We start from the raw sequence: 24,546 nt of genomic DNA, 5'->3' as shown, positions 1-24,546 counted from the left end.
GCTTAAGCACAAGAGTATGATTAATAAGCAAAGGTAGGGTCAATGAGAACTCAGTCACAAAAGCAATCAGGAAAATACATCTAAATAAATGTGACTGCTGTGGGAGAGGTGAATTGTTGTGTGCACTACATGACTCTAATCTTCCGTTTGTACCAACTCCCACCACCATGTTCCCCTAGATGGGAACGCAAAAAGCGTGGCCCAGAAACCAGTCAGACACAAGGAGTGTTACCTAGAAGGGCTGTGTTTTATTTCCAAAAGGCTGCAGGCATGCTCCTCATAGAGCTATATATGTGAACAATATTACACAAGGAACAGAGACCAAATTCTGGGACTGAGACTCACCTCATTAGTGGAGCTATATATCAAAGCACAGAAAAAGCAGTTTCATAGACAAGCACATCAATTATATAATTATCCTGCTGGCACCAGTTCAGCCTCTTCTGCTTCTACTGCATTTATATTCAGTTTATGTAAAAACTTTCTGCACACATATTGCTTATTTTTCAATGCATTTCTTATTCATAATTGCTGTTTGCTTTACATTTGTTAGCTCCTGCACTCACTTGCCCTTGACCTTTTTGTTATTTAAAATAAACAACAAACAACAAATCCCACAAAAAGAAACACTTGCAGAGTGTTTAAAGGAGAAACATCTATTCAAGGAAGAGAGAAAACTACCACATATGCAAAGCAGTGTGGTGACAAATATATGAAATGATTAAGTATTCATATTCTGTCCTGTAACTCCCTTTGCATTTAGCTTTTGAAGAAGGGAAGCAAAACAGAAAGGTGATCACTCCTAACAAGGAATAAAAATGAAACAAACCCAGCTTTTGCACACAGATTTTTCTCATCAAGTCCTTTTCTTCCATTAGCTTTGACACATCACTCCTGAACATGCACATCTCAAAGACCCCAGGCACAGGACACGAAGCCTCTCCCTGGTGTTCAGATTTAGGGAACAGTGATGAACCGGCATCCTTCTTCTCTGCCCCTTCATTCCCACTACACTGCATCTGAGCAGATCATTCTTTCAGTTGCTGTTTTTCAGGCAGTGTTTCCCCATGATGCTTTTTTCTGGCAGAGGCAGTGGTCATTTCATCTAAGCGCCAGGAAAACGAACCAGCAAGTTAGGCAAAAACATGAGTGCAGCTGGCAGAGCAGCAGAAAAAGCAGGCTCATGGCATGCTGTCTGGAAGACAGTCCTCACAGCTTATGCTACTGTCATATTTAGATTACTGATGCATTTTATTTTCTAAACAAGCTAAAATCCCTCCCTTCTTCCCCTCTTGCTCATACACATATAGATGCTCCCATCACACAAATCTCTGTCTCATTATGTACAATTCAGCTACAGCTCACTACAAGCTGATCAAGTTATCTTTGACACTGAAATAGGAATTCAATCTGAAACAGGCTTTCAGAGAAAGGAAGAGTATTGTTGTACCTGACCAATCAATCTTTGCTTGTTAAGCAGTACCAAATAATCTCTCTTTAATTCCATCAACTCAGATTAAACCCTCACTCAACGTAAATGCCTTTCCAAGAAATATGTAACATCTTTTTTGACCACAGTCATCTTCATCACAATTTAGAATTCAGACTTGGTTAGAAATACTTTATCTACTTTCAGAACAGTAGAAAAGTAAAACCCAAAAAAAAGATTGTCAAAGGATACCTACTGAAACATTCCAGTAACCCTACTATTGAACTGCTGAATAGACAATGAAATTCAAACATTTCCCAACAGCACAAACACAGAGACAAACCACAGCCAGTATCTGAGTCTATTGTCGCAGTTGCACATCACAGTCTGCCAGGAAAGCCTCCTGATTGCACCAGAAGCTCTGTGGAAGTCTGTGAGCTGTGACATGAAAACAGAGGTCCAGGATGAGAGATACCACTTCACCAACATAATCTAAATTGTATTTTTGGACTCAAAATCTGGGTACTTACCAGAACTACAGCCTGAAATGTCTTGTTCTCTGTGCATCCTCCTGAAGTACTAAGTTCCCATGAGCTATGCAGCACTCAGGACTTCCAACGGATCCACATGCAGCACATTTCCCACTAATAGAGATAATGGAGTGACTTTTTTTTTTTTTTAAACTTGAGTGTTAATAAATAAAAGTATGTGTCTGATTTTCCACCCAGTTATCACCACTGGCAACTGTACACTCCCTACTTGCAGCTGGGGAGCGTGTGGAGTACAACTCCAAGTAAGGAATACTGGCTATCCTGAGAACAATCTCCTTGACTTTTGTTGCTTCGTGAGCTTCTGATTACAGGTTGCTGCTGCACTACTGAAACTCTTCAGAGAAATTATCAAAGTGCAAAATTAATCCATTGAGCATATTGAGGATCCAACACTGCCATCAGACAAATTACCCACCAGTTAAAACCTGACAGCATGCCTTCCATGTTTATATGGAACAGGCTAGATCATTTACTTCTATATATCCAGTTTAATAATGTTTAAAGGGTGTTACAAAACCAGATTATTAATACACCAAAACCAATTATTCCTGACCATCAATACATCTCTTGTCCAAGTTCTCATCTCATCTGTGTCTTGTCCTGCTGATAATCTTTTCCATATTCATCCTTAATATTATGAAGTATATCTCACGAGGAAGCTCAGTCTGAAGTTTATCCCTCTGGGGGCTTGCGATAACTCAGGCACTTTACATGTTACTCAAATCCTCAGTATGCAACAGAAAGTACTCTGAAAATGGAACGAAGTTATTCCACTGGAAACTCTCCAAAAAGAGATCAGTAAGTATTGGGAAGCTCTTGGTATTCGCTCCACTGGGAAGGGAATGCAGGTCAATTCATTACAACTGCTATGATCTGACAAGTGCTCTTGGTACCCAGGCCTCCATACAAACAAGCCTTGCTGCATCTTAAATAACAGCTCTCACAGACAGAATAGGCACTGCACATTCCATGGACCTGCTAAAGCATATTTGGTCAATATTAAAGAGAAGGGACAACGCAAGGACTCAAACAATCCATGACTTGGTGATTACAGAAACTTTTCCAATAATGACATGCACCTAGTCAAGTTCATTTTCCAGCTTTCTATCCCCATTCTGGTCTACTGTTAACTGCACTCTCTTTTTTTTTTTTTTTTTTAAACTTAAGTAAACATAACCATCGTTTATCTGCTATCATCAACTCTTGTTGATATATTTTTTTAGACGCTTCTGCAATGACAGAGGAAGAAAGTGAGTTTTGCTTATTTATAGGTATCTGCATTCACCTCTGAGTAGGTGTTGGAGGTTAGGATTTGTTCATTTTTTTAATTTTCTTTTTCTTAGAGAATTTTTCTCCCATTTGTTGCCTAAGAGACCGGAACAACGAATATTTAAGAGAGACAAATGATGTGGCCAAGATGGGGGGAGGTGGTGCACCTGGCTGCAGTCTCTTAGATGGGAGGCTTTCTCTTGCGAAAGGCTGTTTGCTCGTAAGAACAGCCACTGTACTGGGACCTTTTCAACACCTGACCTCACTGGGAAGGACCCTCACCATCTGCTTGGGTGCCTCAGGGGAAAATCCAGGACCCTGACCCCCTGCAGAGGGAATGTCTCCTGGTCGCTTGGGGGAGCCCGGCTGCAGCTGCCCAGCCCTGCTGTTTCTGCTGCTGCTTGGGGCATTTTGCTACACTTTAACCTGACATCCCATGTCCCCCCCGACTCCCGTGGCTCCTGACATGGCTTTGGTGTTTTCCCTACACTGTGTTTGCCACCCTGGCTGTTCTTGCCTCTGCCATTCCAGCCTGCTGCTCCGAAGTTCCTGCTCCAGTCCATTTCATGACCCAGAGGGGCACTGAGACTGGCTGCTTCCTGTGGGTTTGCAAAGGAAAGCCCCTTCTCTCTCTCTGTCTCTCCCCTCCCACCGGTGGAGCCGCCATTGCCATGTGGAGAGAGACGGCCGAAACTCGCGCCACAGCGCCCCCTGCAGGCGCGGGGGAATCATCGCAGCCGCCCTGCCCGGCCGGGAGCCACCAGCGCCCCTGCCGGCTGTGAGCGGAACTGCACCCAAGGGGAAAGGGCCCGCGGCCGAGAGAGGCTGGCACTGGCTTCTGGTTCTGCTTGCTGCTGCTGTTGTTGTTTTTGTTTGCCTTGTTTTTTATATATATATATGTATGTATGTATATGTATATGTATGTATGTAAGTATGTATATTTTAGTAAAGAACTGTTATTCCTTTCCCCATATCTTTGCCTGAAAGCTCTGTAATTTCAAAGTTATAATAATTTTTAGGGGAGAGGGTCATATTTTCCATTTCAAAGGAAGTTCCCGCCTTCCTTGGCAGGCACCTGTCTTTCAAACCAAGACAGTAGGTTCAAGTGAAAATGATTCCATTGCTGTAATAACCTGCTTAATAGGCCTGAATCAGTGAGTACATCACTATAGTAGTGTTATAGTATAGTAGGTAAGTAGTGCTAAGGAAAAACACGAACAGGGATGGGGAAAAGGTGACGTTCAACCCAAACAGCACAAAGGACCTGCTAGAAAAACTTCAAATTTAAAATGCTTTTGTTGCTCAAGGTTTGATTTTAATAAACTTCATGTGATGCTTTCCAGGAGAAGGCAGCCTGGGGATATGCTATAGCATATTTCAGGGTCAAAATCATTCTGACTGTTGAAACACTCAAAACTATGGCCTAAATTATACACTTAATTTGGCCAGAGATAACCTTTCTTAATAGCTCTGAAATACACCAAGATATGGGCTTCTGAGGATCAGGGCTATTCTCAAACAGACAGATTTTTGATGTGCCTTTCAGAGGTCCTGAGTAGCCACTGTTACTGCTAATGGAAGAGTTGCAGGTGCTTAGCATTCCTCAAAAAAGACCAAAGTTAAATCCCTGAAGGCCATAGCCATTAACTATTTGCAACTTTTCATATCAAATTGGAGTTTGCATAATGAAGTAAATCTTGTCACCAAAAGGGACACAATCTGCAGCAGTGATATGCAACAAAACAAATTTACAACAAGGTTAAAGTAAGCAAATAAAGATTGCCACCTATGCAAAAGGACGTGTCATTAAAGTGTAAAGTTTGTTGCATTTATTTTTTTCTTTTAAACCAGCATTGAACAAACAGAGAGAACTACCAAACTTTTAGCTGAACTTGGCCACACCAAAACCAAGGTAATTCAAACACCTCATTACTTGACTGCAGTTCCATAGGACAGAGCAGTTCAGCAAAGAGGGTGTTCATGATGATTCAGTTCAGCACTGAACAAAAATAACACTTATTATTAGCATAAGCAGGTTCAGCCCCCAAAATGTACCATTCCGTCACCTGTGGTGATAATGTGTGCTGCATGCATCTTACTTCCCCTTCTAAGGGATAACCAAGGAGCACTGCATTGGGAACAGTATGCCCTGTCAAACTATCCCCATTCTCTAGGAGATTCAAGAATAAATTCTTGCTTCCGTGGGTTTTGGTGAGGAACAGCACTTACAAGAACCTACAGTATAACTAGAAAACACAAATTTATGTCATTAAGTATATGATACAGCTTTGGGAGGTTTTTTTTTGCCTCCTGAAGCTCTCTGTGCTGAACATAACTCACTGTTATTTCAGCTATTCTTAAAAGACATCGCCAGTAACTTTCTGTGACACATTCTACATTTCACTGGCTCTTTCTTTACTATTTTTTGTTCAAATTCTTCTAGTATATTCATTTCTTGAGAGCCCCAGTTGGGGGTGTAAGAAGGATTGCAAATCTTCAGCAGGTTCTGCCCTCAACTTCACTTGCATTTTTCCCAGTAATTTTAGAGAGACAACACAGTCAAGCCAAGCACTGATTACTATGGGACACGGCAAAAACTCATTTTGTGAAAAACATATCCTGCTCTCAAATATATTTATCAATAAAATACTATTTGTCATTAAGTAAACAAAATGAAAAAGCAGTTTCTCTGCCCCAAGCTCTGTTTTAAATGCCCGAAAGGACCATTTCTCAGAGACAGAAGTCACCATGCACTTCAAATTCTGACTGCACTAATCTGAAGCACTGAATTTTGTATCTCACTCCATCAGTGAGCATTTTCTCTACATTCTAGCAATCAACTAAAGTGAAGAGATAGACAGGATCTTTTTATGGCAAGGGAGTGAGTGCACTGGCATTCAGACAGCGAAGCTTAATCTGGAATTAAACTCCGCAAGCGTGCCTTAAATGCCACTTCCACTGCTCATTCACATTATTTTCTCTAAAGGTTTTTCCCCTGAAGCAAATATAATACGATTTTGAATCATCTACCAGAATGTCAGAGCTAGAGTTAAGTGCACTTGTTTTGCATCAGATTTTTTGCTGCTGTTGTGTTCTGATCATTCCAGAGCTCACTAGTGAAACCATCCCAAAATAGCACTGTCAAGAGCTTACAAGGGCAGACGGTCATCTCAGCAATAAAAAGGACCTGTTGAGGAGCATTTTGTGTTGAAACAGAATTCTCAATTTATGCTACACAAAGCACTTAGTTTGATTTGGAGCCACAGGTGCTTAGCACCTGAAAAATTGTTCCAGTTTAAACATATGGGGGAGGGAGATAGCGCATCTTTCATTACCAGATTAAATGGCACACAGGAAAAGATCAACAGTGCTGTCAGACAGCTGAATTTCATTTTAGTTCATGATCAAAATATATCCGACTGTTATTTTTATCACAGAGCCCAGATATGGATTATTTTTCAGGTCTGGATTTGACGAAATGTCTGATAAATAATACTCTTACATACTTTAATCTATTAGAGCTATGTATTATTTTGTAGGTATTACATCTCATGTATTTTTCAAAAAGTAGATCAGAAGATGGAGATATATGCAATAAACTGTGTTGATTTAATCTACACATATTTAAAATTTTTTTTAATAGAAAATGCTCGGCAAACCATACACTTGCATGAACAAAAGACTGCAAGGCTATAGAAATGTATATGCCATAGTAGCAGATGAGATTGCAAAATAAATTGCTTTTTTTGGTTATTACAACAGAAATATATCCTAATGCTAATACTAACATTTCCAACTGCAGTGACTGACTTTTTTTTACAGACAGCTTTATTCTGCAAGGCCCTTTCAGAGAGGAGAGACACATGAAGCTTTAACTAGTTCTTTTCAATAACTTGCATATCAAAATATTCTTAATCTGTAAGAAAAATTCTGTGATGTCACATTAGCAAATAAGGCCAAAGAATGAGGTGAGCACTGCTCTAGCTGTTAAGTCTTGGTGCACCTTCAGTATTCTTTCATCTTTACATGAGGCTTCAAAGGACAACTGCTCACTACCACTATAACAGACATGGACTTAAGCACACAGGCAGCCACAAGTGAGCTTAGTACTAACAGACAATTAATACCTCTGTGTTAGCTTTCCAGATCCTTGCAGAAAACCACAACAGGCATGACTTAATTTGACTGTATACAGGGAAGATGTCATTAATAAAAGATATTGCAGCAAAGCAGCTTCACACAACAGAGATTTCCTCTGAAAGCAAATTAAATACTTCCTCTGCCCTATCTGACAGCGAACCCTGCACTCCCAGGCACCAGTGTGTTTCCTGGACGGAGCCACAGTTTGTAAAGCTCAGGACTATGATCAAAATGGAGATAGAAAATATATTCAAATGCACAGATTTCAAGATAAAAACTTTGTATCTTTAAATTGCATAGATTTGAATGTAACAAATTAGCACATCTGGCTAAAAAAGCAAAGTTTTTGCACAATAATACAGGAAGTTGCATGAGGTCATAAATATAAAAAGATAATGGAATTCAATTGTGATTCCAAATTATTACAACAGGGAATTATAATGGAAATACTTTCTTTTTAGAAACTATATTGTTTAAAATATTTTGATTGTGTTTTTATCTCAATACTAAAACAGATACATAAGACCTGGCAGCATTTTTTTAAACTTCAGTGCATGAACATTCTCTTGTGAGGACCTATTTGCAAAACAGATTTTTTCAGGGTCACATATACAATGTAGAAAAGTTTACTGACTTTGCCACCAGCTACATAATTTTTTCAGCAAATAATTGCCTTCAGAAACACAAGAAAAATGCCAACTGAAATTTTATTCCTACAATTAGAGCTACCACAATTCTTCCATGATACTCACTACTCTGATCTCATGTATTTCAGAAAAGTTAATACATGGAACAAGACTATTTTTCTTTAGCTAATCATAAACCATCATTTCTAAACAATCATAGAGCTCTAAATTAGCCAGGTGGGACCTTCACCCATCATCAAGAGAAATTGAGTTCTGGACTGACAGTGACAACTTGAAGCTTAAAAGACACATTTTAAAAAGTTACAAAAACCAAATACAGGGGGATTTATGGAAGTCTCTTGTCCACCCTATTGCACAGATAGCACAGTGTTGCAACTAACACTGTCATTCCAGGCAACGTGCAAAGGAGTTTTGTGCCACAGGCTGAATTGATGTTAAACGCACTCACCCAGAGTACACTAATTGGAATTGTAAGAGGTTATAATTGGAGTTCTTGTTCATCTAAAATGAAAACCTATTTCACCCTGTTAAATTCTGACAGTATGACATCTGCATGTACAGAAATGCTGACAGCTGTAACATTAGAACACATCTCAGAGCCCTCCACCTCTGCGCTATTGTGTTATTACCTTCATTTTGTATTTCACAGGGAAATTCAATCTCATTTTCATCTTACTAACAAGTGCATGATGTTGTATTTACAAGCACTGCAGAAAATGAGGAGTTTGACATTGCCCTACTCTGGTATTTTACATAGAGAAGCTGCTATTTAGGATTCTGCTTTCACTTCATGGAAATGCAACTTGAACCATTTTTTCCCTCATTGAGGACAATGCCTGCCTTCCAAAGGTTTTTTTGTGAGGACCTGACTGCACCACAGTCCTCAGTGAAGACTTCAGTGGGAGCTAGACAAGATTCTCCTGCGGCATGGAGAGAACTGACAATGCAGAAGGAAAAACACCATAGACAGGATCCACAACGCAGAGTTGCATTACTTGTGTTAAAAGCACACCTCTCTTTTCTAGCTAAGCGCTCCTTAAGCTGGCTTATGGGAGGAAGCTTGGCCCTGATTTGTCACTGCGTATTGATTATACAATGTTAACATCTGTACCCACAGAGCAGAACTTCATTCCACAGGTCTAAGGAATGAACAGGTACTTCTTTTAAAAATATTGATAAAAATACCACTCAAAATACTTGTAGCAAATACTTACCACAAATTATATTTCAGCTACTCTAGACCATCAGCTTTCCTTTTCTACTGAACATTATCAAACATTACAGTGAGATAGACCTATATGAGGCTATAAACCTATGATATTTTTGCTAGATCACAAGCATTCAGTGGGAAAATAAGAATGAACAGAAGTAAAATTACCCTATCAAATAAAATCAAATAATTAAATCGTGGTGAAACAGAAAAGACCTCAAGAAATACCATAATCTACTCATGGTCTGGTGATGATTCCTGTATTGACAAATATTGCAAGTTTTTCCCTTCATAACGTTTTCTCCCACATCTCACACTCCTGTATTTCTCATCCACTTCTTTTTCCTGTTATGTGTTCTTTCTTTTGCAGCTCCTGCACTAGTCTTCTGGCTTTCCAAACATCTGTAGCTTTTTGTCATTTCTATTTCCTCTTCTGCAGCACTCATCCTGTTCGGAGCTCTGAATAGCTCCAGAACATGCACGCCTGCCTTTCCAAGAGATTGTTCTCCTGGCATTAACAGACGAAGCACAGTGTTGGCAACCAGCCTCTGATGAGTCAATGAAACTGTGTGAAATGATGGCACAGCACATGTAATTCTGAGACAATGTGCTACACAATGAGGAAACCTGGAAACTTGTTATTAGCCTCCTTCTGAAGGCTTCTTGTCAAAGGCCCTCACACAGTAGTGCACTTGATCAGTGACCAGCTTGACTTGTCTTATGCCCAGCCTTAGAAACAAGTTGTCTTTGACTTGAGGCAGGACCATTTCAATCCCGTTCCAGAGGGAGCCATCCCAAGCCAAGGTATGTGTATTGGACAGTAAACTGCACTCCTCATTAAGTTTAAACAAACAAAATAAACAACTGTCATAAACTGAGCCATAAATTGTTCTCTGACAAGTAGATACCTGAGCTGTACACTATGCCTTTTTTTTTACTAACACTGCTTTCCAGCTGGTGATGGAGAGCCTCACAATAAGCCTATACTGATATTAGAGACTGTATTACCAGCTTTTTAACTCCTCATCCATCTTCACTGACCTAAAAGGCATCTCATCCCACTCTGTAACATCTGATGTATTAAAAGCAATATTTAATGAAGATGTCTGCTGTTCTCCATTGTCCATTACAGACCTTTGTGTAAGTTTTCTGAGTACAAAAAGGTCCCTTCTTAAATGCAATATGAGCACATATTTTAAATCTGAAATATGTACTGGATTCTGTGAGAGACCCAAACAGCCAAAGAAATAACAATCTATGTTTATGCAATACTAAGACCAAGTACTCTGATGCCACACAGATCTTCTGTTTTGCTTGATGACTATTCAAATGAGATGTGGAAGCATATTAAGTTCCATTTTTAGCATATTCCATCTCCCGTCTACAAAATAGAATAAAAACCTTTTCATTTGCTGAGAAAAATGCTTTCCCATTCTTACTGCAATCAGTGAATACCTTCTCATTTTATCTCCCAACTGCTACAATCTTCACCTTTGCCAAGTCTGCTACAAATAATTAACTATTAATGAATTACAATACATCTGTGACAGGGAGACAACACAGGATTAAAAATGTCCAGAATCCTAACCACAGACAGGTTTATTCACCAAGTCTTATTCAAAGAAGTCATATTCAAAGTTGGGTAACTACTTTAGGTTTGAGTTCCTATTTGTTTGCAATGATTTAATATCAGTTCCATTAAGGTACAAGAAAATACACAGAGATGTGAAAAATGATAAGAAGATGCTGTCCACAGCCTAGACAGTGTGAAACAAATGGAAACTTAATTAGATAATTCATTGCCATTGAGAGATGTGCAGTTGGGTACTCATAAACTAGACTTATCAGATAGAACTCCATAAAACAAGGTCTACCTTTATCTTAAAGACTGAACTATACCTGCTTGGGTCTTTGCAGAAGAGAAAGCTAACAATTCCAGGTTAGTACTAACCTGGACTTTGAGTTTCAAGCTCTTCACAATTTGGACATGATTTGCAATGTTCAGTTTCTGTGATTAGGTCTGAAGAGCATCTGATGATCTGAAAGCCTTGTGACTATAGGAGGGTAGAGCAGAAAAGCATAATGGTTCTTTGAAGCTACAATGGTGAAGTAGGTAATTATGTACACAAAAGAAATGTCGAAAAAGCCTGTTTCTGATTTTTCATTGAAGTCACAAAGTACAGAAGGAAGATGCATAGAGAGAAAGATGCAGCTTTTAGCCTTGATGAGAAAAGCTTCCTTGAGAAGACTTGCACATCTAGCTCCTTCACATCTGACAGGAGATGACCAGTCATGCAGCTGTCGCATGAAGAATGAGCATGAACTTTGTATGTGCTCCTGAGAATTATGAACATCCTCACCACCACAAAGAAGCCACAGGCAGATTTACCCAACATGTGTTCACAGATTTTCCAGTGTAAGTAACTGTTCTTCCCTGACCTCAGCTGTCTTTCTTTGAGAATCCTCCCCTGCCCCTTAAAACATTTTGGATAGAGAGACGGACATTCTACATTTAGTTCCACCATATGTCAGAATATTACAGCAGTTTCAAGAAGATGCAGCTAATGAAACTGTGCAAGAAGACCAGAGACCACCCTTAGGAAAACCACTAATTAAACATGATCAGGCAAGCACATAGCTAAGAAAGAGAAAATGCATGCCCTGGAACAGTGTGGCTGTGACATGACTTGAAATCACAGTCAGAAGAGAGAGGAAAGAGACAAAGTGAGGGTGAACTGCTAACAGGACAGGAAGTCATCAAGGATATGATAGCTATTCTACAGGAAGAAATGGCTCTGTGGGAACAGGGAATATCATTGGGCCAGCCAACCCACAGGGCATGCCAAGACCGGGAGAGTGGGAAGCTGCAGCTGATGTGACAGAAGTGCTGTCAAAAACCAGTATAAACAGCCTAAGGATGTATGGCAGGAAAGGACTGTGTCAACAGTCTGAGGCTGGAAAGCTGGGGCACACACATTACAATGACAATCCCGCTCCCACATGTAAGTTATTTACATTAATTCCAGGCCCTTGGTCCTCTAACAAAGACATCAGATGGTTTTCTTTAGCCCAAACCATTTCAAACAACATTTCAGTGTACAGAGGATTTAGGTACAGGCCCTTCCTCTAAACTGGAAGTTGAACCCAGGAATGGGAATCCTTTCTCATCTGACCTCAGATTAGGAAGCTGCTAAGGGGCTTTTGAGCTTTGCCTGCACACTGCTTGCTCTATTTTGCAGATGGTGTAATAAAAACAGCTGCACTTGATGCTCAACATAAGACTTAATCCATATGCAGTTCCACCCTCCGCTTTTTTTGGGAACAAGGCCATTTTACAGAGTTTTGGCCCTCCTCACCAAGGGATGCCATTTCTGCCACAGCACTGCCACTCATCAAGCCTTCAGCTAGGCCAGCATGGAACTATTGAACTGCAAGGTGAATCAGGTCTGATAGGGTCTAGAAAACAAACAAGACTAGTTTCTTTTTTAATTTTAAAAGAGTCTTTTTGAAGCCCAACTCATTTTGGAAGAGCTAAAAGGGAAGAAAACAGCAAGATGGGAGTGGGAAACAAGTAGCTTGAAGAAAGACAAGGAAGGAAGAGAACAAGAGAGAATGGGGCACTATTACCATCTTCACTGCTTCTCTGTAGAGCCTCCAAAGTTAGAACCATTAGCTTAAAACTGACAATCAGCACCTCACAGCACCTGGCTCCTTATAGAGGGAAGTTTTATGAAGTGCACGAGAGGCACCTGAGGTGGTTTCATTCACATTACAGAAATATATTAATCTCCCCTCCTTAAACTCAATGGGCTGAGTAGTTCTGATCAGGAAGCAGATTTGTAACGCTAATAATCCTGCGGTTCCTTTGATGTGATCCCAATCTAGTAATTGAACCTGTTACAAGTCACAGAAAATACTTTGTAATCATTGAGCCCAATTAAATCATTGCATTTGTATTTTCAAATGCTTTTAAAGTAACAAACTGCACATGGGAAGCCAGCTTCCTAACACTTGCTGCAGAGGAAAACAAAACCAAACCAAACCAAAAAACCCCTGTACTTTTAACCTGGACTTATTGAGCTTTCATTTATAACCCTCCCAAAGAGACCTGGAGGCATCCTCACACTCAGTCATGATCTCTGTCCCAGCCGGCCTTAAAATTAGCCATCCTAGGTGAGTTCATGTGTACCAGATAAATTGCACAAGTATCAGGATATCAGCAGGTGAAACACCATTCAGTGGCTGGGGATGTAAAAAAAAAAAAAAGTTTTATTAAAATATTGTATTTAACATGAAATCTATTATTTCACTAGGAGGGAAGGGGCACAGGGAACAACATTTGGTCCAACTACAGTTTGATATAAGCATGTTTAATGTAATTGCCTGGATTATTCTCCCCCTTCAGAGGTATGTTTTCCTTTTTTTTTTTGAGATTTACAAAACTATGAATTGGTAGATTAAAGCAGAATTTCAGAATGTATATGAAAATGATAACATTTAAAATATTAAATTACAAGAATAGCTCATGAAAGAAGTGAATACAAATGGATTTCAGTTGAAAATGGAGGAAAATTTCAGTCTTATTAGAACAGAAAACCAAACCAAACCAGTCTTGGTGGGAGTTCAAGCATATGAAATGAGTAAACATATGGAACCAAAACTAGCAAATAGGAAGCCTGGAGGAGCAACGTGCTGTAGGGATGGGAAGGATCTATTCCTACAGAGTGAAGAAGACGCTGGAAGGTTGGAATCCGCTCCTGGCACACGGTAAGGTTTGGCTACTCCACCCTTTTTGCATGTTTCTCCATTCTCAAAATTGAATGTTATTTATTTATCCTTGTAAAGAAAACTATTCAAAACAAAAACAAAATAGCTATTACTAGCAATTTTGAAAGTTACAAATCCTTCTTGCAGAGAGACACCATAAAAAGGTCGTAAGTATTGTATTAACTGTGAAATGTCTACTTAATTAAGTATATTTGTTTGCTACCTGGACTCTTGTCCTGCACTGTGATCTTTAGTGTGAACTGCTGCTCAAACACACAGTCCAGTGAAATTTAAGGAGCACCACCTGGGTAAAAACATACACTGAGTAAAGCTATAAATAGATCAAGCAAATTCATTACATCCATGGTACTTGCCCGCGTAAGTATTTTCAGCATGACGGCCTACAACTGTAAAACTACTCTCTTGTTTTCCTACAAGGAACCTTGTCCTTTTAGATGAGGATTTTAGCTAAGGATCTAAACACGTCTAACAGAATTTTTAAATTTCATATCTGAGTTTACTAGGGAGTACACATGTCCAGACGAAGAAGAACAGAGATTGCTCTCTGACTCATTTCTATTCAAGCAGTTGGAACAAAATGGGAACAACATTTATTTCATTTTTCTTCTCAGAAACTTAGAAACTCTTCTCCAGATGGAATCTCTTGCTTTTAGTATTCTGAAAAGCTAATGAGTAGAAGACAAGTTCCTGTCCCCAGTCTGTTACACCTGTGCATATACAAGCTGCAGGATTGCATTATGACTTGTCTGTATCAAATATTTTATTTACATTTCAGGACAACGCATTTTATTTGCATTATAATACCTGAAAGGTTAAGGACTCGAGTTGGCTGAGACATAATTTTTTTTCCTCCCTCTCTCCTGAGTCCCCCCAAATCAGAGAATTGCACAGAAGAGGGGTTTCTTAGAACTGTCTAGACATTTTTAAAAGCTCTTTTTCTTTCTTTTTTTTTTTCATGTCCTCCAGAACTGCAACTGAAATGAACCCCAAAGCAAACCAGCAAAAGTACTACCACCATGCCATGTGCACTCAAAAATAGGGCTGTTTATGTCTATGTAGATCATTCATTGGCCAAATAATGACATGGGATCTCTACACTCTTGGCTCTTCTGTGAGTTCAATACCAGGTGTGGGTTACCTGCTGTAGCTGATCTCCCTGGAGGAAGTTACCATTTTTTTAGATACATGTATGTGAATAAGGACACACAGACAAACATCTGTACCCACAGGCAAAGGATTCATGCTATCTACCCCTAAGTAAAGGTATTTAGATGCCTGCATGGGAGTCATATGCATCAATGAGTCCAAATCTGCTTTAAACAGGCAGAGTCCTTCCTCTGTACTTTTACAAGAACATGGCAATGCAGAAATAAATTCAGAAATAAATTCCTCTTCAGTCAGAAATACATTCCTCTTAGCACATACTTCTCAGGCAAATTCATGATACTCTGCTGAAACAATCTCTTCAGTGTGTGTTGCACATGCTCACATTTCTACAACAAAGCTTTTGTCAGAGTTACCTGTCAGTATTTTCAGGCTTCACCAAAGAGTACATTTTTGCCCACACTACATTTTGTACAGCTGTTACTGATTTTATGGCTGATTATATCGTTTTCCTCATTTCTCTCCGAGATTTAGGCATGCTTTGAGGATGATGAAAACAAAAGCACTTAACATAATGCTGATACCATAGTCCATTGCTAATAGATTCTTGCTTTTTAATGCTCAAATGAATACCCATGCAGATCTTTTTACAGTACCTACTGATTATAAGAGTTTTCCATGCTGGATCTATCTGCAATAGATAAGGCAAAGGCTGTATTTCCCTACTGAAATCTTATTATCTGAACATGTACCAGAGCCAGAAGGTTCAGAGTTTGAATATGAATTTCCTAACTCTTTAAATGACTTGAAACAAGAATTTAATATGAAACATTTCAGATCTAAGATGTTCAGAAACTACATCTTGCCCCAAATTTAGCAAGTTTTAGTATACAAGACAGAGCTGAAGATATCAAGGCATATTTTTAAGTTGCACAGTTGATTCCAAAGCAAGGTTTGTTTTAAGCCAATCTTCAATGGTAGCTTCTAGTTATTCCCTGATGTATCAGATGTTGCATCATGCAGTTTCAGATACTTACATGCTATTTCACATGCCTGTTTCCTCTCATGTTAAAAAAACAAACCGAACCAAACCAACCGAAAAACCAAAACCACCAAACCCAACAAAAAAACCCACCAAACCAAAAACACCCAATAAAGCCCAACAACAAACAAAACACATGCTGGCTCCCAGGGAGGAATGCTAGTCATAACTATTGAAAATTTTTCTCTGCTGGTAATATTAGTGCTGCTCATGTATTTCTGTGTTTGGATTGCATCAGAGATGAATTCAGCCCATGTGTGAGAGGACATAAAAGGCAGGTAATTCTATTTACCTTGGTTCTTGTATGACGGCTTATGTTCTCTCTCCTCATTTACTTTTCTGTCTTGGATGACTCAGTGTCTACATATGAGCAGATCAGAACTACAAGCTGAAATAATGAACTTCAGCTACCCTGTTATTTCCATGCTCAATCACCTATCTGAAACCCTCCTTTGATTTCTCATAGTTTTATGTAATTGTAACATTTCTGTTAAGCATTGCTGTGCATTTGATATTTCTGTCTGAATTCAGCCTCCTACAATTAATCTGGATCAAGAAGATCAAAAGGCAAGATGTCTTTAGGATACAGCAGTGCCTCTACAGAGCGAGAGAGAGTCTCTCATTAGCAACCACCTTGATTAGCAGAGAATTTCACTGTAATATGGCATGCTGAAGACTTACAGAGAGGTTAAACAGTTACAGATTTCCAAAATGAAGGTGTAGTGAAAACTGAAAACAACTCATTTTCAGTACAAAACATCCTTCTTGTAATCAGACCCTGAAAAAGAGAGGGTGATCTGAAGCATGTTAGAGAACCCAAATGAGATTAACATAGCAGTGGTTTTGAAAATCCCACAAGCTCTCAAAACAGATCGGCATCACTCAAAACACAGTATGTGTGCCAGGATGAAGGCACTGAAATCACCATGTGGTATTGCCTACATCGTGGTGTCTTCAGCTGAATGGTATTTCCAGAAAACTTAAGGAAAAAAAGAAAAAAAAAAAGATTACCAACCAGCCGTGTATTTGAAGATCTAATAACTAATCCTCTGTCTGGAACAAATTCAGCCCATATTGAATGCCATCTCAACTTGGTCAGACAGGAAACAGTTTAGAAATGACCTCTGCTAGGCTCATTGTGGAGAGACGTTGTCTCTGTAACTATTTCTATGACAACTGTCCACATTTATTTGGTATATAGATGGATGGCATAAAACGCAGATTCCACTCCTTCACTGGAGACTGTGAATGCTAATTTTGAGCACTCTCCTAACAACCAGCACGGAAGCACTCCCCTCGTGATGAGGCTGTCATCATTGCCATTCCTTCTTAGTATACCAGTTAGTGAAGAAAGGTGTGAAAACCATACTGTTCTCTCTCTCCAAATTTAGAGCAGGTATTTTTGCAGTGCTTCCAGCCAGTACCTGCTTGAGATTCAGGAGATTTTATCTTGACTATGACTTTTGTCAGGCAGCACCCTCTCTCCCTGCCCTTGGAGACAAGCTAGCAGGGATGTGCATCTTGCACAGCAAGCTTCTCAGCCTCTTCCAAACACAGCTCTAACAGTACCACACCACCCAATTCCTTTCACTTCATACGAAAGCCATAAGCCTTGTAGGTACCAAATTTTAGCTGTCAGTAGATTTCAGAAAAAAATGTTTTGAAGCCCACTGTCAGAAATACACAGAAGACATGACCTACTATTCTCAAGCTCTTCAAAATGTAAGAAAATTAACTTCTACCTATATAATAAATATAACAATGACTACCTATTTTATACATTCACTTGATGCCAGGTGGACCCTTTTTAAAATGTGCTGGAGAACTACTGCCACTTAATATTTACAGGTTCAAGGCTGACCCATCATTTTACTCAATTACAAAATAATCTTAATGAAGCCCTGGTGTTGTCTACTGTTTTGCCTGGATGGAATCCAACAGATATGTACAATTCATATGAAATGCTGGCTGTTGATACTTCACTGGCAATGCTGGTGAAAGCCTGGTATTATGTTTGTTGGTGGCTCTTCTGTACTTGACAAAGTGTTAAATACTATGAGGGCAGCAGGAGATATTACAATGAGTTCAGGTATTTATTTTCCTGATTTAACTATTTGGCGATGAAATCCTTAGGAAGTTTTGGCATTGACTTCAGCATGGTTAGGATTTCAGAAGTGAGGCTACAAATTAGTGGCATAGGTAAGTGCATTTCTGGAAATCAGCCAGAATCTCAGAATGCTTTTTCTAAGGGAAAGATTAGGGAGTTGGAATTTACAGGACAGTTATTGGAATTCTTTTCATAACATGCAAAAATATAATTAAATTAAATGGGAACTTTGGAGACCCTTAAATAGTGACTAACCTCAAAGTTCAGAAATCAGCACCTGAGCTTGTCTGAAAGCAGTCTGCATATGGAAAGTATGGCCTGTGAAAAGTCAGCTTAGAGCCCGGTCTAATCCCAATTCTCCATGTATGAACTACTGAGATCAGAATATCGTGGGTGGAGAAATTTTTCCTTCCTATGAACTTCTTGTGACTTTTCCAGCCAAGTCATTTATGTGCTTCTTCAAAGTATCAAGGAAAGCGGACCTAAAATTCACCAACCTATTTAAAATTTCATAAATTCTTTCAGTTTTCATGCTACCAAGGCTGTACAGAGCAGCACCCTTTCCCAAAACAAGGTACAATCTCTTCAGTGCTAGAGTCTGGAGGTGCTTGCAGGCTGTGAGTATTATCCATTTCAGTGACAGGGACATTCTCATTATTAAAGATGGAAACGAAAATAAAAATGTAATTTTTTTTTTTTAAGTTGACTTAATATCATGAACTTTATGAATAAAGACTTAATGCATTTTCTCAGATCCTGAAACTCTTGCCCACAAGTGGAGACAACTGTTGGGTAACAGCATGAACATCAGGTTTATTTACAAATTAATCAAACCTGCAGTAATTCACTGATGGATGGATTCCAATTCTGTTTTATTAAACAAGGAGACACAGGAGAAGGTAAAGTAGGGCCCAGGCCCGTGAAGAGCACAGCACTCACAAACAGATACTAATCACCTCCACTCACAATGCAGGCCATTCACTTTATGGATTATGAAACATCTTTGAGGTTTGTGGTGATAAATACAGGTTTGCAAAGCATTCAAGACACTACTGAGTGTGGAAGGTATCTTTTCATTGGGCGCCAAATGTGGAAGGTATCTTTTCAGCTTTATACCGGCTAGCGCTTGTATTTCAATGCCTTAGAAAGCCTCGAGCAGCCTTGAGAGGTAGCAAGGGCGATCTAGCACTTTAGTAGCTCTAAAATCGGTACCTGAATCAGCTGCAGAGCAAATACCATCAGCAGAAGCAAAGAGGGAGAAATATAGCTCCCTGCTCACTCAATTCCCTGCAGTTAGAAGCTTTCAAATGAGACAGACGACCAGAGATGTTCACAGGAAAGTAGCTGAGCTGAGAGACAGCGTTTGCCTCCCCTCGACCATCTTTATTAGGAGAAGGGGAAAGGGGAGGACTGGGGGCGGACCCGGGGTGACCGGCCAATCAGACACTGCTGAAGAGTCTGAGTTACATTTGGTTTTGCCCGTGCTTGGAACAAAGGAGCTCGGAGCACATGTCTTTGGGAGGGGGGAGGGGAAGCTCAGAACAGGCAGCAACAACTGAGTCACCTCAGGTATTCATTAGTACTTGTGTATCCTACATTAATATTTGCCTGGTCTATCAAGTCTTTCTGTGACATTAACACAGTTGTTGTGGGGCACCCGTATGTACTTAAAGGTTATTAAAAGTAATAATTGCATTATTTCCAGGCAGAGCCCTTTAACTAAATATGGCAGTTAGCTTTTTAGGAATGTCTAAAGGAGGAACATCTGTTAATTTTACACTTCCCTCCTCCTTGGTTATAGTTTCCCATCATCTCAACATAACCCAAACAACTGTCTAAATGGCTAAAACTCCTATCCAAAATTGATATGTACCACTGGGAACATTAAGGAAACCTCTCCCGAATTTCTCAAAACAAAATGAAGCTGACAGACTGATAAGGCCACAAGGGAGGATGCAAAATTTTATCTCCTGGAACCAAATCTGAAAAACATTACCATTATTATTCCCAAACTGGAATGGGTGTAAGGTAAGGAGCTGCTGTGTATCAGATTGGCCTCAGATATATATGTATTTCCAAATTAGGCAACTCCCTGATTGGCAAAGAAATGCTGTGTGGCTATTCTAAATTACATAAACTCCCCTAGCTCACCTAGCAAGTACAAATGACTGGTTGATACACATCTTTAAGCCATCTGCAAATATCTAAACAGCTGTCCACGCTTCCCACAGCTGTGATTGTTCCTCTGCATGCAATGGTGACACACAACAAGTATAACACAGTGGAGAACAGACAGCAGCTGGGTTTTAAAGGGTTTGGGTGCCCAGCTTTTCCACAGATGGAAGGGGCACAGTGTTCACTGGAAGTTAAGAGGCACCTTTGCTTCTTAGTCAAACTATGTGGAAAAAGGAAAAATAATTAAATCATCTCTTTTAATAGGTATTTATTAAGCATCTCTTTTATTAAATACATAAAGTGTATGTATCTTATTTTTACAATTCCAAATAGAAGTGCTTATTGTAAGGATCTTGAGTATTCACAGTGCTATAGGAGGGCATAAGCTGCACCTGAGGTGACCACAGTAACATTCTTAGTAAAAAGCCTCTGGGCTATGTCAGACACTTCTACATCTTTCACAGATGACATTTCCTCACAGAACCATTTTCAGTGACATTTAGTCAAGGTGCTCAACTTCTAGTCCATTCTCAGCAAGAACTAAATGTGAGCTTAACTATAACCATTTGTGCAAACATTTTCCTCAACTGGGACATGAACTGTTCTCCGAATTAATTTAATGTAATGTATACATAAGAAACAATTTAAAAATACCTACTACTGAGTTTTAAGACAGCCAAATCACTACCTTAGCAAAGTGAGAAGTGGTTTTTAAGTATTGGTCTCATTTGCAAGGAAGACATTTTAGGAGTTGCTGTATCAGTCCAGTTGAGACCCCATTAAAATTGCCTCCTTGCTATTACTACCAAGGAGTCTATTGCTTTACATACGCACAGTAGCTCCTGTTTTGTGGGCTAACCCACAACAGATTTGGCTAGTCAGAGCCAAAGACAACAGCTTTGTGATAGAATTTGTAGAGCTGTCTTTGCACTGGCAAGAAATACTCCTGGTCTGCGGCTAGAAAATGAAAAGACAACAGTAATCATTGTGCTAATTCAACACAACATTGGTTAAGAACTAAGAACAGATTCTACACTTCAAATGTTCAAGGTACTCAACAGGAGATGTTCTACACTAAAAGTTCAGTGCTTGCTTTGTTATTTTCTGCAAGTCTAACAGAAGAAAGATGGCTACATAAATTAGTTAATGGGAATGAAGCCCTTAATTGTTGCAGAAAGAAGTGATGTCATGCATATTTAGAAACCAGATAACATAAACTCTCTGGCACCAAAAATTTCTTCGAACTAACAACCCTTAGAAAGCATAATTTTGGAAATAAATAGTTATGCAGTCATATTTTTGTTTTAAAAATTGTCTGTGGACTCTCATAACTTGCATCTCGATAAGTTCTGGTTAGTAGACCAGGACAGGAAAAAAAAAAGGGGGGAGAAAAAAGGCTGTCTGGGTATTCAATAAAGAAAAGAGAATGTTTCTAGGTGAAAAAAAAAACCCAAACCAAAACCCCACTAACACTGAACAAAGAAATGTTCCTATGTATCTTCTTAAGCAGGGGTCAGTAGGTCAGGGGAGTAAAGATGACAGAGGAGCTCCCTGAAGAATCAATGTGCACTAGATGATCCCGGCTGCCTTAGATAGAGCTCATGGCTTTCACCTGCACTTCAGCTGTTTGGTAGCTTTCCGTATCTAATTCACCTGTGGATCCAACTGGGCAGCACTCTGGGAGCAATGCAACCCGCCATTCCCAAACTGCTAATGGCAACGAGAGAAAAACATACAAGCTCAAACCAGAGCTGACCAAGAACCTCGTCATCTCAAGGAATGATCCCACCACCTGTGAAGCCAGCAAGCAAGGACTGGAACAAACAGCAGTGAGGCAGCAGACAAGAAAATGTCAAAGATCATGACAGTGGTTGCCAGTGAGAAATGGGAATCAGTGCAGAACTGAAATGAGGTTTAAGATATATGGGTTAGTCAAAGACATTTCACAGTCTCTGAGAGGAAAACTTCCCACATGATGGGGAGACCACAGGGGTCACCACCTATTTTAATGTCTTTTCTTATCAACATGAATTCACCTCTCCAGGATTCAGGTTCATCCACATGACTTTTATCTAATGGCTATTTCAGCTGTTTCTCTGGCAAAGCAAATGATGGTACTACTGTCTTTTGAACTATTTCATCCTCACCTGTGATAGTTTTGCTGCTCTAGGTTGCATTCCATCACAATATTCCCTTGTGCTGGCATTAAACAGTTAAATAAAAGTTTTAGAATATAAAGGCTTTCACATCTCTCATGCTGCAAGACAAGCTTGGTCGGTTGGTGGAGGCTTATGGACACCTCTCTGCATTTGTTAGCTATCTTCAGACACAAAAAATAGAAGTGGCTTGGACTGTTTTTATTGCAAGTGCCTTTTCTTGCAGTTTCCTCCTCTATGAGCAACAGTCACAAAGAAATATCAAGCTGACTTTGGTTCATCACTGTCACCCAGCTAAGGGCTTTGCAGAGATCCTGTTGTGAAAAGCTGATGTTTCACTCCAGAGGGTTTATCTTTGCCCACAGTGCAGAGCTTCTGCCAGAGCAGTTTTGAGTCTCCAAGCGTGGAAGAGAGCTGGGTCATAGTTCCAGAGAAGTATCCTAAAACCGTAAGAACTACTATGAACACCTTCTCTAACCTTCCTTGTACAGATGCCACCATAATTTTCCCAGAGAATGGGGTATTTTTCCCAGGATTTGACATTTAGAGAACTATCCAGTCCCATGCAAATAACATTAAGGTATGGGCAACCATTTAGGAAATTGCATCATACTACAAGCCTGAATTTATCTCACTTCCATTGACAGCTACTGATCCCTGTTATGCCTTTGTGAGAGCAATCTTTATCTCACACTGAGTGTTGTTCCCGTGTGCATCTAGACACAGTGCTGAAATCTGCTAGTGAAGACACAAAGCAAGGGCTAAAGACTCTACACAGCTTAGGGACTGCACTGTGAGAAGACAGAAAGCTGCTGTCACACAGTCACAGGGAAAAGAAATTCAGCACTGCAAACCTGAGGTCAGTATCTTTAAATAAAACTGATGATGATCAGATGCATGCATTGATTCCTGGAGAAAAGTGAGTTGGGAAAAAGTCAGGTCTGTGCTCTGGATTGGAACTAGTATCTAAAGCTGGTAGAAGCTGATTAAAATGTAATGTATCATCAAAAAAAGGAAAAGGGAAACCAAACTGCTTCTGAAACTGAAATTCAGAAACATAAAATATTTACTAAAATAAAATTTTTATTCAAACCAGACCTGTAAGATCTTTTCCAGAGAACAAAAACTTTCCAAAACAGTTTTCTGTTGAAAATCCATTTCACTACCTAAGAAAAACAGTTCTGATAGAAAAAAATCCCATCAGTTTTTTCTAGCATCCGGAGAGGGGGAACTTAATCTTCTTCCATAAAAGCATGAAAGAGAGGGGACCATAATTTAGTCCATTAAGAATTCATGAAAAAGACTTAGGAGTGCTCAGCACAAATGCTTCTATGCACAACAAATGTGCTATGCCTGTCCCTCTTCTGATGACTTCCCAGTTGCTGGTGTCCCACTCCTCTGAGCCCACCCTGAGCAGCAGACAGCAGATGCTCTTTAAAACCAGAGTCAGCTGCAAAGGAAAAACCACCCAAAGAGCATAATCCTGCACTGCTTCCTCTTACAGTCAAGGTTTTTGCAAAGCAAATAGCATTTGGCTCCTTTTGTCAACCTGGTAAGGAGTGGGCAGAAAGGTAAAAAAAAAATTCAAAATAGAAGAGATGAAAAACAGGTGCAGAGCACATAAAGGGAAAGGGAAGAAGGCAAGAAAAAAAAAAACGGTGAGAAGTCCAAGGAAAAGATTTACAGGAAGCAGGGATAATAAACAAAAAAACCCAACAAACCAAAGGAGAGAAAAAATTAGGCAGAAAATAAAGAGGGTATACGATTGAAGGAAAGATAAGGCAAGGCAAATATATCAAAGGCAGCACTATAAAAAGACATAATGTATTTTACTCAGACAGCTCCTCATTTTCCGGCATGAGAAATTTTGATAAAGTGTTTAGTAAAGGTATGAATTTGATGGACAACCAGATGGTACTTCCAAACAC

At 39.5% G+C, this 24,546-nt stretch overlaps 1 protein-coding gene and 1 long non-coding RNA gene across 2 annotated transcripts in view; both read right to left on the bottom strand.

Annotated features, from left to right (window-relative positions):
- The window catches only part of RNF150 (ring finger protein 150), a 115,631-nt gene that overhangs the window by 81,412 nt on the left and 9,673 nt on the right, over positions 1-24,546 (bottom strand). The window lies entirely within an intron of this gene.
- On the bottom strand, positions 229-3,613 carry LOC116443881. The gene is made up of 2 exons (XR_004240081.1): positions 1,960-3,613; positions 229-1,867 (listed from the first exon to the last, which is right to left on the bottom strand). It is a non-coding gene; the product is annotated as an uncharacterized LOC116443881 (long non-coding RNA).

Source organism: Corvus moneduloides, chromosome 5 (assembly GCF_009650955.1).
Source record: "Corvus moneduloides isolate bCorMon1 chromosome 5, bCorMon1.pri, whole genome shotgun sequence".
Taxonomy (NCBI): domain Eukaryota; kingdom Metazoa; phylum Chordata; class Aves; order Passeriformes; family Corvidae; genus Corvus; species Corvus moneduloides.
The sequence above is the reverse complement of the archived record's forward strand: the minus strand, read 5'-3'. Positions and strand labels throughout refer to the sequence as shown.